The sequence below is a fragment of the Rhinolophus sinicus genome, linkage group LG04 (assembly GCF_036562045.2).
Source record: "Rhinolophus sinicus isolate RSC01 linkage group LG04, ASM3656204v1, whole genome shotgun sequence".
NCBI classification, from domain to species: Eukaryota; Metazoa; Chordata; class Mammalia; order Chiroptera; family Rhinolophidae; genus Rhinolophus; species Rhinolophus sinicus.
Window position 1 is genome coordinate 140,546,187 of NC_133754.1, and position 14,158 is coordinate 140,560,344.

At 41.4% G+C, this 14,158-nt stretch overlaps 1 pseudogene; it reads right to left on the reverse strand.

Moving 5' to 3' along the window:
- Positions 1–1,434: 1,434 nt before the first annotated feature.
- Positions 1,435–14,158, reverse strand: part of LOC109446319 (protein SET) — a 37,488-nt pseudogene continuing 24,764 nt past the window's right edge.

A 14,158-nucleotide genomic window follows, 5' to 3' on the forward strand; every position in this document is an offset into this window, starting at 1 on the left:
CTTGTCTGCAAAATTTCTGTTGAGAAGTCAGCTGCCAGTCCTATGGAGGCTCCCTTACAGGTAACTAATTGCTTTTCTCTTGCTGCTTTTAAGATTCTCGCTTTGTCTTTAACCTTTGGCATTTTAATTATGAAGTGTCTTGGTGTTGGCCTCTTTGCGTTTATCTTGTTTGGGACTCTCTGTGCTTCCTGGGCTTGTATGTCTATTTCCTTTACCACATGAGGGAAATTTTCTGTCATTATCTTCAAATGGGTTTTCAATTACTTGCTCTGTCTCTTCTCCTTCTGCTACCCCTATAATGCTTGATATTGTTCCAGAGGCCCCTTAAACTCTCCTAAATTTTTTGGATTCTTTTTTCTTTTTGCTGTTCTGGTTGGGTATTTTCTGCTACCTTATCTTCTACATCACTGATTGGATCCTCTGCTTCATCTAATCTACTGTTGGTTCCCTAGAATATATTCTTCATTTCTGTTATTGTATCCTTTATTACTGACTGGTTCTTTTTCATGGTTTCCATCTCCATTTTTATGCTTCCTATCTCTCTGTTGAAGTTCTCCCTGAGATCAGTGAGTATTCTTTTGTGTGTGTGTGTACACATTTAGTTTTATTGTAGCAAAGCCACTTGTACATTTTTAACGTTTAAAACTGAGCATCATCTTTCCTTTCCAGTGAAACAAAAAGAAAATTTAAAAATAAAGAGGAACAAAATTATAATAGAGGATGTCAATTCCGAATAAGATCCTACAGCTTCTGCTGATTCTCCCATCGAGTGGCAGGGCTCAAGTCATCATTAGGAGAAAATTTTATTTTAAAAGTGTCATCTTAAACTGCAAGGATATCTGTTAAACATCACAATTAAACATGCCAAAGGAGAAGCCATGTTGTCAAAATGCCCACTTAACCCACCCAAACATCTCAAACTCACCCTTTGCTGACCTTCTATAACCCCATTTTGTTTGTTTTTTGTTTTCTTTTTTTAAACAAGAGAAAGCAGACAGATACATGTTGGTAAATGCTAACTGTCCATATTCACATAGAGACACAGTGTAATCTCTGAGCCCAATATACAGAGAAAGGAGGAAAAAAGCTAGAATTCTATGAACTACTACACAGGGGCCTAGCACCCTCCAGCTTCCAGCAGAGCTAAGGGAGCCGCAGGTTTTTCTTTTTCTCACAGAGCACAGTGGTGTTGATTCCATAAAGACAGGAAGGGATAAAAATGAATTTGGAACAGAAAGGGACAGAGATTCTTTTCCCAATGTATTCTGCTGAAGTTATTTCCCCCCAAATAAGGTGAGAACCTTGGTGTAAAGGAGAGAAAAGAGACCTCAAAAACAGGGTGACTGAGCACAAGTGGGAAAAAAAACAAAAGACTGCAACTTGCTCCCAGGGACTGGAGAAAATTTAAAAAGGTTGGAATCTATCAATGTTCTATTAGTCATCTTCTCCTTCATCTTCCTCTCCCTCATCATCATCTTCATCTTCTTCACCTTCCAACCTTCTTCAATATCTTCCAACCCTTCCTCTTCTTCATCATCATCATCTTCTTCTCCTTCCTCTTCTTCATCATCCATGCCAGGAACCAAGTAGTACTGTAGCGGATTTGGCCAAATATCATCTTCGATGACTTCTCCTCACTCATCTGCACCTGCCTCAGCATGATCAGTAAACCAGGTAAAGAAGCTCTCTGCTTTCTCATGCTGTCTCTTCCTGCTGGCTTTATTCTGTTTTTGACTTGAACGTTTCGTCAAATCCTTTCCAGATTTCCATTTGATTTCAGTGGACTTTGAAGATGGATCACCACTCTCATTCAGATGAAATTCTTTGGAGAGAACTTTATTTTCGAAGTAAGGATTTTCGTCAAAATAAAAATCTGTTCTGTAACCTGATTTTATATCTTCAAATTCTGTCACTTCAACTCTTGTCAAATAATGCAGTGCTTCTTCGTCTTCTTCCCCAAGCAGTGCAGACACTTATGGTTGACAAATGTTGTTACCCCAAAATTTGGGATTTTGGCAACCAATTCGGACCTCTTCTGAAAAAATGGTTGGCAGAGTTTGTTATATTTCTGTTCTACTTTCAAAATCTCCTCACTGGCTTGTTCATTAAGTCTGTCTGTTTCATTTTGTACTTCATCAATATGTTCAATTGCTTCTTGCTGTTCTTTTTCTCCCTTCAGCAAGTCCAGAGAGGTCGATGTCTTCTCTGGCTTGGGGGCAGGAGGCAGTCTTGGTTTCTTCATTTGAGGTGGGAGTGAAGATTGGCGTTTGGGGGCTATACTGAGGAAAGTCAGAGAATGAGATCAAAGGAGGATGAACGTCAGGAAGAAGCTGAGAACTCAGTGAGCATTCCCATTACCAGTGTTTGAAACTCTGCATGTGATAGATTGCTTATCTCCGTTTTGCTTAGTTCTTTTTCTGGAGCTTTGTTCTGTTCTTCCATTTGGGACATGTTTCTTTGTCTCCCCATTTTGGCTGCCTCCCTGTGTTTGTTTCTATGTATTAGGTAGGGCTGCTATGTCTTCCGGTCTTAGTAGCGTGGCCTCATATAGTAGGTGTGCTGTGGGGTTCAGTGGCGCAGTCTTTCTGGTCCCTTGAGACATGCACTCTAAGGGTGTCCCTTGTGTTGGTTGTGTGTGCCCTCCTCTTGTAGTTGAGCCTTGGTTGATAACTGCACAACAATATGAGGGACTGACCCTTGGGCTCACTGGTTGTAAGGACTGGGCTTGACTACAGTGGAAGGGTTGTTGTGCAGGGATTGATCTATGGAGCAGGATCTGCCTCAGCAGGACTCTGGTAAATGCCCAATCTGTCCTTTGGGTGTGTCATACTTGGAGGCAGCTGGGTTATGCTCCAGCTCGTTTTGAAGCTGGCCACTGGGGGCACCAGCCCCAGGACCACCTTGGAGGGGATCCGCTGTAGGTCAAGTTCAGCCACAGCCCGTGCCCAACCCAGGGTCACCCAGCAGGAGCCACAAAGAAATCTGCAGGTGGCTGCCATCGCGCTGTGCTTGGAAGTGCCTTGAGAGGCCAAGCTGTGAACCAAGGCTGGCTGCTGCTAGTGCCGACTCAGGGCTGCTCAGCTAGGGCAGCTCAAGCCAGATGCTACTTGTCTGGGTTCCTCAATCCTTTCAGAGACCCTAGGAAAGTCTGCAGCTTGAACCAAGACAGGCAGTCTGCACAAAAAAAGCCACCGAAAGTGGCCTGGGTATGCCACTTTCGGGCAGGGTTGTGTCTCGAATCCCCAAGGTGTGATGAACGAAGGGCGGAGACTCAGATATGGTGGCCGCCTGTGTCCCCATACAGGGAAGGGGGAGGACTCAGCAAAGAAATAATGGCCTCCCCTGTCCAGGAGAAAGCTGCCTCTCCAGCCCCTGTCCCAAGCCAGACAGTTCAATTCTCCACCAAAAATCCCTGCCACCTTTCCAGCTGCTGCCCCAGCCCTGGAGCTCAGAGCCAGTGATTCCGTTGGTGGGTAAGTCTGTGCAGTCCCTTTAAGAGGAGTGCCTGTGAGTGCAGCTGCATTCAGTGTCACTCAGTCACAATCTCCGCTGGTTTTCACAACCAGAAATTATAGGGACTTCTCTCTCCAGTACTGGAATCCTGGTCTGGGTGGGACTGGGATCTCTCGCTCCTCTGAGGAATGGGGGGCAGACCCCCACAGCTGAAATATCTGTCCCAATTGTTACTGGTCATACGTGGGTGTGGGACCAGCCCGTTCCCATCTCTGCCCCTCCTACCAGTCTGGAGGTGGCTTCTTCTGTGTGTCCTTAGTTGAAAGGCTTCAGTTCAGCTTGATTTTAGGCAATTCTCAATAATGGTTATTTTGTAGATTAGTTGTAATTTTGATGTGGTTGTGAGAGAAGATAAGCACAGCGTTTACCTACTATGCCATCTTGGTTGTCCCCTCCCTCATTGTGATTTTAATTTGCATTTCCCCAATGACTAATCATGTTGACCATGTTTTTATGTGCTAATTAATTATGCCTTCACCATCTTTGGTGAAATATCTATTCAACTAATTTGCTCATTTTTTAATGGGCTTGTTTATCTTTTTATTATTGAGTTTTAAGAGTTCTTATTCTGAAGACAAGTCCTTTATCAAACACATGATATGCAAATACTTTCACCCAGTCTGTGACTTGTTTTTTATTTTCTTAATGGTGTCTATGGAAGCATAAAATTTTTGAATTTTGATCAAGTACAATTTATCAAATTTTTTCTGTTACGGATGGTGCTTTTAGGGTGTTGCAGCTTAGAACTCTTTGCCAAGCCAAGGGAAGACCTGCTTCATACAGTTGGAGAAGGGAAGATAAGTTGCTTGCTATAGGAGGTGACATTTCTATGTATTGATGTGATTTTAGAAATAGCTTTCTGAATGCTGTTTGAGGTATTTGACTATATATCTGATGAGAAATCATTTAGATTTGGTAATCAGTTTATAATGAGAATAAGGCTCTCCTGATGCAAGTACAAGCCTCCTAATTCTCACCTACTTCCTGGTAGCCAGCTAACTGTAGGATCAAGAAGTCTTACGTGATTTTTAGGGGCACAGAGAAGGTCCTGCCTGTACAAAAGTTTTCTTCACTAGCTCCTTACGGTACCTGAAATTTTTACCTTTGAGAGTCATATGTTTTGGGTTGAAGCAATTGCTCTGCAAAGTGCTTGGTGAAATTGATCTTGCATAACATTTCATTGAATACGTACCTTGTTTTTCTAAAGGATTGTAAACTCCAAGATGGCTGAAATCATATTTTATTTGTGCATGAGTTTTGAAATTTGGGCCTCTGTGTTCATAGTCTGTAGAGCTCTATCTGTGGGAAACGCAACCTGGGTTGATGGTATGTTCTTGCTTCTGCTAGACACCACCAAGGGTGTTGACAGCCCAGAAACACTTCTTGGTATTAATATATATGAATGGGGGTTCCCAGCCCTTACAGCTAGTATAAATTACAACACCAAAACTCTGTGAGGACAGGTTTGTGGTTACAAATGTTCATGGAAGATATTTTCCTTACACCTTACCCCTGCCTCCAAAACCAAGGCCCAGGTACACAGGCTTCCTTGTCATCTTGGCCAAGGGGTGTGATTTTTCTAGTCCATACTTTATTCAGGTGTATCCTTTTAAAAGCTCCAGCTTTCTGCTGGGGTATCAATTCCAACTCAGTTTTCAGGGAGAACCAAAAGGCTGGTGTCCTAGTCCTGTGACAGTCTTAAAAGACAAGCCCCTGGGTCACAAAAATAGGTACAACCCACACCAGGATACGCAAAGAACCCCTTCTCTTACTCTCAGTTTTTTAGCTTCTTCTTTGTTTTTGACCTCTGGGGAAACGTGCATACTACCCAAAGCAACCTAAAGATTCAATATAGTTCATATCAAAATACCAACGGTAGTTTTCACAGAACTAGAACAATGAATCCTAAAATTTATATGGAACCACAAAAGAGTCTGAATAGCCACAGCAATCTTGAGAGAGAAGGACAAAGTTGGAGGTCTCACACTACCTGATATTAAACTATCCTACAAGGCCATAGTAATCAAAAGAGCGTGGTACTGGCATAAAAATTGACACATAGATCAATGGAACAGCATAGAGAGCCCAGAAATAAATCCACACCTATAGGATCAATTAATCTATGACAAAGGAGGCAAAATATACAATGGGGTAAAGACAATCTATTCAATAAATGGTGTTGGGAAAACTGGACAGATACATGCAAAAAAATGAAACTAGACCATTTTCTTACTTCCTTATTATCTTGTCAGCTATGAATTTATAGGATATTTATAACATATTATCCAGAATTTATAAGTCTTTTGTTGTGGGAAGTTGTTCAAAGCATCTATCCTGCCATTCTTTGGGGAAATGGAAATCAGTCAAGAACCATGTTTTTATCAGCCTTTGGATTTTCCTCAATATCCAACACAATACTTTTATACAGAGGCTAGTGGCTTAATCATAAATAATGGTTGTATGAATGTCTGTACTATTCTCAAGGGAAAACATATGATCACGTGAAAATGGATTTGTGTATCACAGCTCAATTTCAAACTGAAGCCAAATTCGATCTCCTAAAAGAAGCAACGCATGACAGGGGAGTTTTAATGGAGATTAGGGAAGCAATGGAGGAGCGGCAAGATTGAAAAGCAAGGGGAGATGCTCAGGAAAGCCCCCAGGGGCGGGGGTGGGGTTGTCAGAAGACCATCACTGGAATTCAAGGTCACTATAGTTCTAGAGAGGAGCTTCTGTCAACCCTGTCCCAACTTTTGTAATTTGGAAAGTTTCTTGAGTATCACTTTTCCATTCATAAAATCTCTAAAAGGTTGGATAAAAAGATTTAGCCATGTGTAAACAGAAGTTAAGCTCTCTTTTCTCTACTTTTTTTTTTTTTTTAAAGAGAAAAGAGTCCTTTGGGGAAAATAGGAAGAAAAATAAATCCCAGATCTTTTCTCCATATTTTGGGGAAGAGAGTCTTAGAAAAGACAGCCATGTTTATTCACTTTTAATAAATATTTGTTGGATGCCTACTAGGTGCTGGGCTCTGTGCTGAACACTAAGGCTATAGCTGTGAAACATGGCAGACAGAGAACTTGCTCTCATGACACATAATCATAGAAATAAATGTGTATGTACAGATTGTAAGGAGTGTTAAGAATGAAAGTCCATTAAAAGATGTGGTGACAGATTATGACCAGGGCTCAAGGAGGTTTTCTCTAGGGAAGTAACTCTATGTAAAGACCTGAATGATGAAGCCAGGTAGTCAGGCTCAGAGTGTGCAAAGAATAAACGGTTACAGGGAACAGCATGTGTGGTTTCTCATTAGTAACACTCTTAGTAATATTTGCAGAAAATACTGGAGCTTTTGCTTCATTATAATAAGACTTGACATTGGGTGGCATTTTGTGGTTTACTGAATGTTTTCCTGAAGTGGGGCAGTCTTGCGTCATTATTCCTACTTTTAAGATGAAGGAACCAAGGCTTTGAGTTGTCCAGTTACCTGCCCAGCTCACATATTTTAAAGAGGGATAGAGCTGGAGGCAGTGTTCTGGTTGTTTAAGTAGCTCATGTTTAAAAGGAAACTTTCAAAGTTCCCCATAAACAAGCGGGTTTATTTCAGGCAGCAGTCTGGCAGCTCATTTGACGCGCAACAGAAATAACTAGCAGTTTCTTGAAATAAATGGTGTTTTGAATAGGACAGAGGCTCAGAAGGAAGAGGTCCTGGCTGTAGATTTAACTGTAAGTCATCATCATAAATATAACTTGTTTCATCAAGGCTGTAATAAGGTTCTTCGGGGCAGGATGAACTAAGGGGCGGCTGTGGAGGGAGCGTGCAGGTTTGGCTGTCAGAAATTGAGTAATGCAATGTTAGTGCTACAGCTATTGACAACAGAACACATTTCTATGGAAATTACTTTTAATGTTGAGTTACTACAACTTAATGGACACATTTTTTTTTTTTTAAAGATTGGCTAAAACCAAGAACACAAACTCCTCTTATCGTTCATAAAATTAAAGATGGGACAGCAAAAAGGCTGGAAACCAACCTAATCAATATAAAACACTGTGTTGTGTCTTTCCTCTTGTTGCTAGAGATGCTTAAATATGTTCTGCACAAGGGCCTAAAGAGTGCTCCTCACCTTTTTTTGTTCATTATCACCCCCTAGGAGAATATTTTAATAAATTTAAACCAATTAATTAAGATTTAAAAAACAAATTATATAATATAAAATATATAATATATCATTTCATTTCATTTCATTTCTTCTTAATGAGAGAAATTAAATATGAAGGGATAAGATTTTATCAGATAGGCTTTGAGTTTAGAGTACCACAAGCCATTGTAATACCTAGGATATTTTTGTCACCCAAGAACCAATTTTCACCTGTTCTCCTATTGAAAATTCATGACCTAAAAGAGACACAAAGAAAACACACACACACACACACACCATAAAGCTAAGTTATCCCATGGTCTTTAAAGGATTATACTAAATGGAACTCAAATGGTCATCGTGCTGGTTAATTTTATATGTCATCTTGGCTGGGTTATGAGGCCCAGTTGTTTGGTCAAAGACTAGTCTCGATGTTGCTGTGAAAGTATTTTGTAGATGTAATTAATATTTACAATCAGTTGACTTTAAGTAGATTACCTTCCTCAATGTGAGTGGTTCTCATCCAATCAGTTGAGGGGCATAAAAGCAAACACAGTTTTCCCTAAGAAGGAATTCTGTTTAAAGGGTATAACACAGCGATACTGTGGAAGTCTCCAGCCTGTTGGCCTGCTGTACAGATTTCAGGCTCTCCAACTCCCACAGTTGCATTGGTCTCTCTCTGTCTCTCTATCTCTCTGTCTCTCTCTCTATCTCTAGCTCTATCTCTAGCTCTATTATCTCTATCTCTCTCCCTCTCATTCTCTCCCTCAGCAATATATATGTTCAAAATCATCTTGATTTAAAAGCAGAAAAATAAAATTGAGTATCTTTTATGTGATGGTTATTTACTATCATTTGACCCTTATAATAATGCTGTGAGATAGGTAAAATCGCCTCCATTTCATGGATGAGGAAACTGAAACATGAAAAGTTTAAGTAAAACTTGCCCAAGTTCAGGTAATTATGAATTGACAGGACCAAGATTTGAATCCAGGACTTCCTGACTTCAGAGCTCGCTGCTTTCCATACAGCACTTGCCCTCAGTGGACTTCACATAGCTCACTGATTGCAAAGTACATGGTTTCAGCGGGGCTCACAAACCAAAATGCTTCCTTAATATAATCTATAAGTGCTAATGATCACAGAACACTTGGCCAATACCGCAAGAAGTGTTTTGCTTGCATTATTCAACTAATCTTCATTAACAACCTTATGAAACAGATACTATTACTGTTCACCCTTTATAAATTAAGAGGCTCTGAGAGGTTAAGTGCACTCAGCTTTTAAGTAACAGAGCTGTGATTCTCACCTGTCTCTGTCCCCTCCAGTACTCGACTGTCACCATCGCAGGAGAGAGCTTTCTCTGAAGTTGTCCTTAGGGTCTAGGCAGAGTTTGTCCTTGGGCCCATATTATCTCCCTTTCTCCTTCTGTTCCCCTCCTGGCTTATTCTTCCCAACTCCTTTGTTCCCATTCCTCACTGCAAAACCCAAATTTCCTGGCTAAGGGCTGGGAAGCAATTTAATAAACAGCTGTTATTGGTTTGGAATTCCTATCATTTGCCTTTCAACAAAGAATACCTGGAAACCCAAAACCATGACCCACAAGACAATTCCACTGGGGGTGGGGGAATTTCAGCTGGTGAGGGAGGTGTTTGGAGGCTGAATTAGGGCACTGATAGGAAGCGGATGACAGCCTCAGGTGGGGAATGGAGGGGAAGGAACAAAGGGACAATTTACAGAGGTGTGAGGAGGGCTAAGAGACAACAGTTTGAAGTGATGCAGCACTTCAGGGCTGCCAGCAGGAGTCATTACCACCTTGAAGAAACAAGGGGAGGAACCCAAGAGAGTTGCTGCAGCTGTGGAGAGGGCTGGTAGGGGCTGTGCCTTCAGCAGAGACCCACTCACAGCCAGCCTCTGGTCACCCAACAGGGAGAAAACCAGGGAAATGAATTCTCCTTCTTGCCTTTCTGCTGCCCTCCACGGTGGTATGAGTGCTTCCCATGGACCACACCCGAACTGAAGCCAGAGGGTAAGGGGGCCTGCTCATGCTGTCCTTCTAGGCCAGAATCCCAGGACACAGAGCAGAGCGGGGCCGAGAGGACAGGGGTCCTGGAGGGCAGTGCTAAGACCTAGCATAGTGACCCTCTGTGACAGGTGAACACAGGGCCAGTTTCATAAATGAAGTGCACAAGACACCACATTGTTCTCTGAGTGGCTGACAGAACAGCGAAGGGCCCAGGCCATGGAGCTAGACTGCCTACCACTTCCTACCTTGGTGGCCTTGGACAAGTTACCTGAGCTCTCTGTGCCTTAGTTTCTGTATCTATAAAACGGGGATACTAATACCTACTCACAGGGTTGTTGTGAGGATTAAATGAATTCTAGCTCTTGAATAAAGTCAGCCTCAATTAGCACCACCCTTCTCACATTCCAGGGTATAGTCAGGTGGAAGGAAGCAATGTGCCCCCAGGATCCTCAAACGCAAGAGGGGGAGACAGGCACACCAGCCCTTAACAACACAAAAGTGAAGTTAGCTGTCAACCAGGAAGGACTCCGCAGAAGAGGCTAAGTCTGCACCTGGGGTTGGTCAGAGGCGGAGCCTTGAGCAAGTTCTTGCAGAAGAGATGATTTTCAGAAGGTCCTTTTTACTAATAGAACCACAGCTCACGGCCAGTGAGTATCAGTTGATAGTCCCAGGCCTGGAAGGAAGGAAAGGAGGAAGGAAGGAGAGAAAGGAAGGAAGGTAGTCCAATTGAGGATTAAAGAGATGAGATTTGTAGACTGCCAGAGGCCAGGAATCAACCCACCTTGAAATCGGCACATGACTAAGCAGTGCAACAACAATCCAGTAGGTGGCATGAAAGGCCATTCATTTGGAGGAACTTCCATTCCTCATTGTCTTTTTTGATACTCAGGGAATGGTTTTTTTTTCCTTTTCACTCCCCTCATTTAACTACAAAACCTTATCAAAAGGTAAATCCTTATCAAAAGACACACTGAACAATGAAAACATCATTTTTCTTCTCCCTTTTCCCTCAGGGTTTTCTGGTCAAAATTCATGGCTTCCAGACATTTCTGTGTACCTACCATCCATGTTACCAAATATATGATAGCCATTTCACTAATAGAGTCATGAGAAGTTTTATACAATGTTAGATTTTTTTATATGAGATTAGTTTTTTAAAAAAATATCAAAGCAAGCTACTTACAATTGATAACAATAACTAAGCCCTTTCTTCAAAGCCAAATGCAAGTATGAGCCCAGCGTATTTACAGAAAGGTTGATTTACGTTGAGATGAACCTTCTAAACACAATTTTCATCACATAGTTTTCCAGAAGAAAGATAAAAAATAGGATACTTTTCCATGATTTAATGTGATCAGTTTCTCTTTGAATGAGGTCTAAAGTTTCCCAAAGCAGATGCAAATGTTCTTACTTTCTTTAAGATCTATGGAGTTGGTTTACTAAGGAAACAAATGATGAATTTATCACAGTTTGGAGTATACAATAGGACTGGTCTTTTCATGTTCATGTGAGCATGTTGAAAGGAAAGGTAAATAATTTAATTGTTTTTCATTATGAAATAGAATAATACTATAGAAAACATAAAAAAAATATTAAAAAGAAGAGAAAAAAGTCACTCTTAACCCATACTATTGCCTTCCTTTTTGATGTATTGCCGTCCTTTTTCTTATGCATATTTTCATTCGTTTGTAGAACAGATATTCCCTAAGTTCTATTCTGGGATCTGGGGATATCATTTTAAACAATAAGCAAAGCTTCTGATATCATAAACAAGAAAAGCCATAAAGGAGTAAGTGAAATAAGGATAACTTCCACCCTTCACCAGCACTAGGGAGAAAATAAAACCAACCGATAAGGAGACAGGAGGTCTCTTCTCTAGATCAGGTGCTCAGGGAAAGGCTCCCAATGAGGTGACGTGGAGCGATGACCTGACTGTCCAGGAGGGAGCGAGCAGGTGAAGAGAGGGGAAAGCACATTCCAGGCAGAGAGGAGCATGAGCAAAAGCCCTGAAAACCAGCTGGCTGTGTGAGGGACCAGAGGGGGCGCTGGGTGCCTGGAGCACAGTGCCAGACGGGAGAGAGAGAGACAGATGTGGTCAGAGAGGTAGGCAGGGGGCCACATCAGGAGGCGTGGGCAAGAGCGAGGGACTTGCTGCTGTTAATCCTTGTACACACATTTGTAAGAACACGTTTATCAGCCTGATTTTTCCCTGTGACATTACTAATATACTTTTCCTCACGTCATTACATAGACTTCAAAACCTTCACTTAAAATCAATACATAAAATTCCATCAGGCAGATCTTTAATAATTTACTAGTTTCCCCGTGAACAGCATATCCTCTTAACAAATACCCCCGGGTGGCAATATGTCCTTATTGCAAAATTATCTCCTTTGAAATAAGTTGTTTGATTGATATTGGTTGCAGTTGTTATTGATTTAAGGTAGACCTTCTTGTTTCTCTTAAAGAAGTGCATTTGCAGACACTATGTAACTCAGGACTGGGCTTATTTACATTTTAATGAAGTAAAGCAGAAGCAAAGGTAGACACTTCTGTCATTTTAAGACTAAGCATAGTGACGAGGAGCAATGCAAGAAATTCATAGTGATCTAGTCTTTCAGTTTCTCCCCATCTGAGATGACATTTCTTCACAAAAGGCTAAGATCAGGAACACTGTTGTCCCAGAGGCAGGCAAAATAACATTCGGAAGCCAGTGAGATTTGATCTATACTTCTACTCAGCATTGAAACCAAGGACACCTAGCAGTGCTTTGCTTAGAAGTAGAAGAAAAGAGTAAAAAGTGGTTTCTCTGGTCTGCTCATGTTCTGTTAGGTGATTAAAAATAATGCTGCTACTATAGATGCTGGTATTTTCACAGTCCTGTGAACACAATTGTTTTAGAGAACTTCTATCAGGAGCTTAATTAGTGACCTGTAAGAAAGAGCCGGGTTTTTGGCATTTGGACATGTAAGTATTTTGCACCCTATCTGAGAGCTGACCCCTGTCTAGAAATGACCTGTGCTTTTGTTATTAGCTTTGATTTAGTTGTTATTTCTGACCATGGTCACCCCAGGGCTACTTAGCTGATATGGTAGCCGTACAGAGAGCCCAAGAAAGCAAATGTGTCCATCATGGAGCCAAAAATTCTTTGCAACTTAGGACCACTCACTGAATAATTGTGTGCACAGGACACCTGCAGAAGCGAGTCTGCTTGTTTTAGCAGCTGCACAGCACCTATTTTACATTTTTGGGATATGTCTTTACTATCTGACAATAAGCTCATAAGCTCATTGTAAAACTATATCTAGCATTTTATTGTTAATATAAATTATAAATTCTCCTCTATGCCATTTGGGCTTCAAGTTCGAGTACTGGAAAAGATGTGATAGCTTCTCCGAAACTGTTCATTTTTATAGGTGAGGGAACAGAATCCAGAGAGATTAAAGGACTCACCCAAAGTTACTCAGCTAGTTAGTAGTTAGAGTTTTGTTTTGTTTTTTAACATATCTGATATTATTTGTCTTTATTTATAAATCAGCTTTGTGTAGAACCAAGGCCAGGTTCATACTAGCAAATTTCAATGAGCCATCCAACCATTTTCCCCTAAAATAAAGCAAAAATATCTCTTATGCGTTGAACTGTGACCCTCAAGAATTCATGTGTTGGATGTCTAACCCCTCTAGCCTCTAAAGGTGGCCTTCTTTGGAAACGGGGTCATTACAGGTATAATTAGTTAAGATGACGTCACACTAGATTAGGGTGGTCCCTAATCCAATAGGACTGATGTCCTTATCAAAGGGGGAAATGTGGACGCAGACATGCACACAGAGAGAGCGCCATGTGAAGACAAAGTCGGGGGGGGGGGGGCGGATGCTTCTACCTGCCAGGGAACAGCAAAAATCGCTAGCCAACCCACAGGAGGTGCAGCGAGTGGCGTGGGACAGAGCCTTCCCTCACAGTCCCTAGGGGGACTGACCCCGCCTCTGTGTGCCCTCTCTTGATCTTGGACTTTCAGCCTCGAGAACTGTCAGGCAATATATTTCTGCTATTTAAGCCTCCTACTTTGTATGCAACTCTGCAAACTAACACCATACCTATGCCTGATGGTTGTCTAATGAATTAGAGGAGCTAAAAAGAATGTGATTGTCCCTTTGGAAAATGTACAAGAACCCTCATTAAGTCCAGAAACACATGATATTTATATCAAACCAGTTTGTGGCTACGGACCTGAGTGTCACAAATCGCCAAATGACAGATTATGGTTTTCTAAAATCCTATTATTAAAGCCTGTGGGGTTTCTGGAGACTTTGAATTGTCTGACCTGACCCCACCATGGTGTCCAGACAACTTGTGCTACCCCATATGATGCTGTCGAAAGAAGGTAGGGGCTGAATTTAAGCATCCTGGTTAATTCTTTGTATTTTTATAGGTTTTTCAAGTTCTCACTTGACTTCTATGTGGTCAAGTCCATGATAACAAT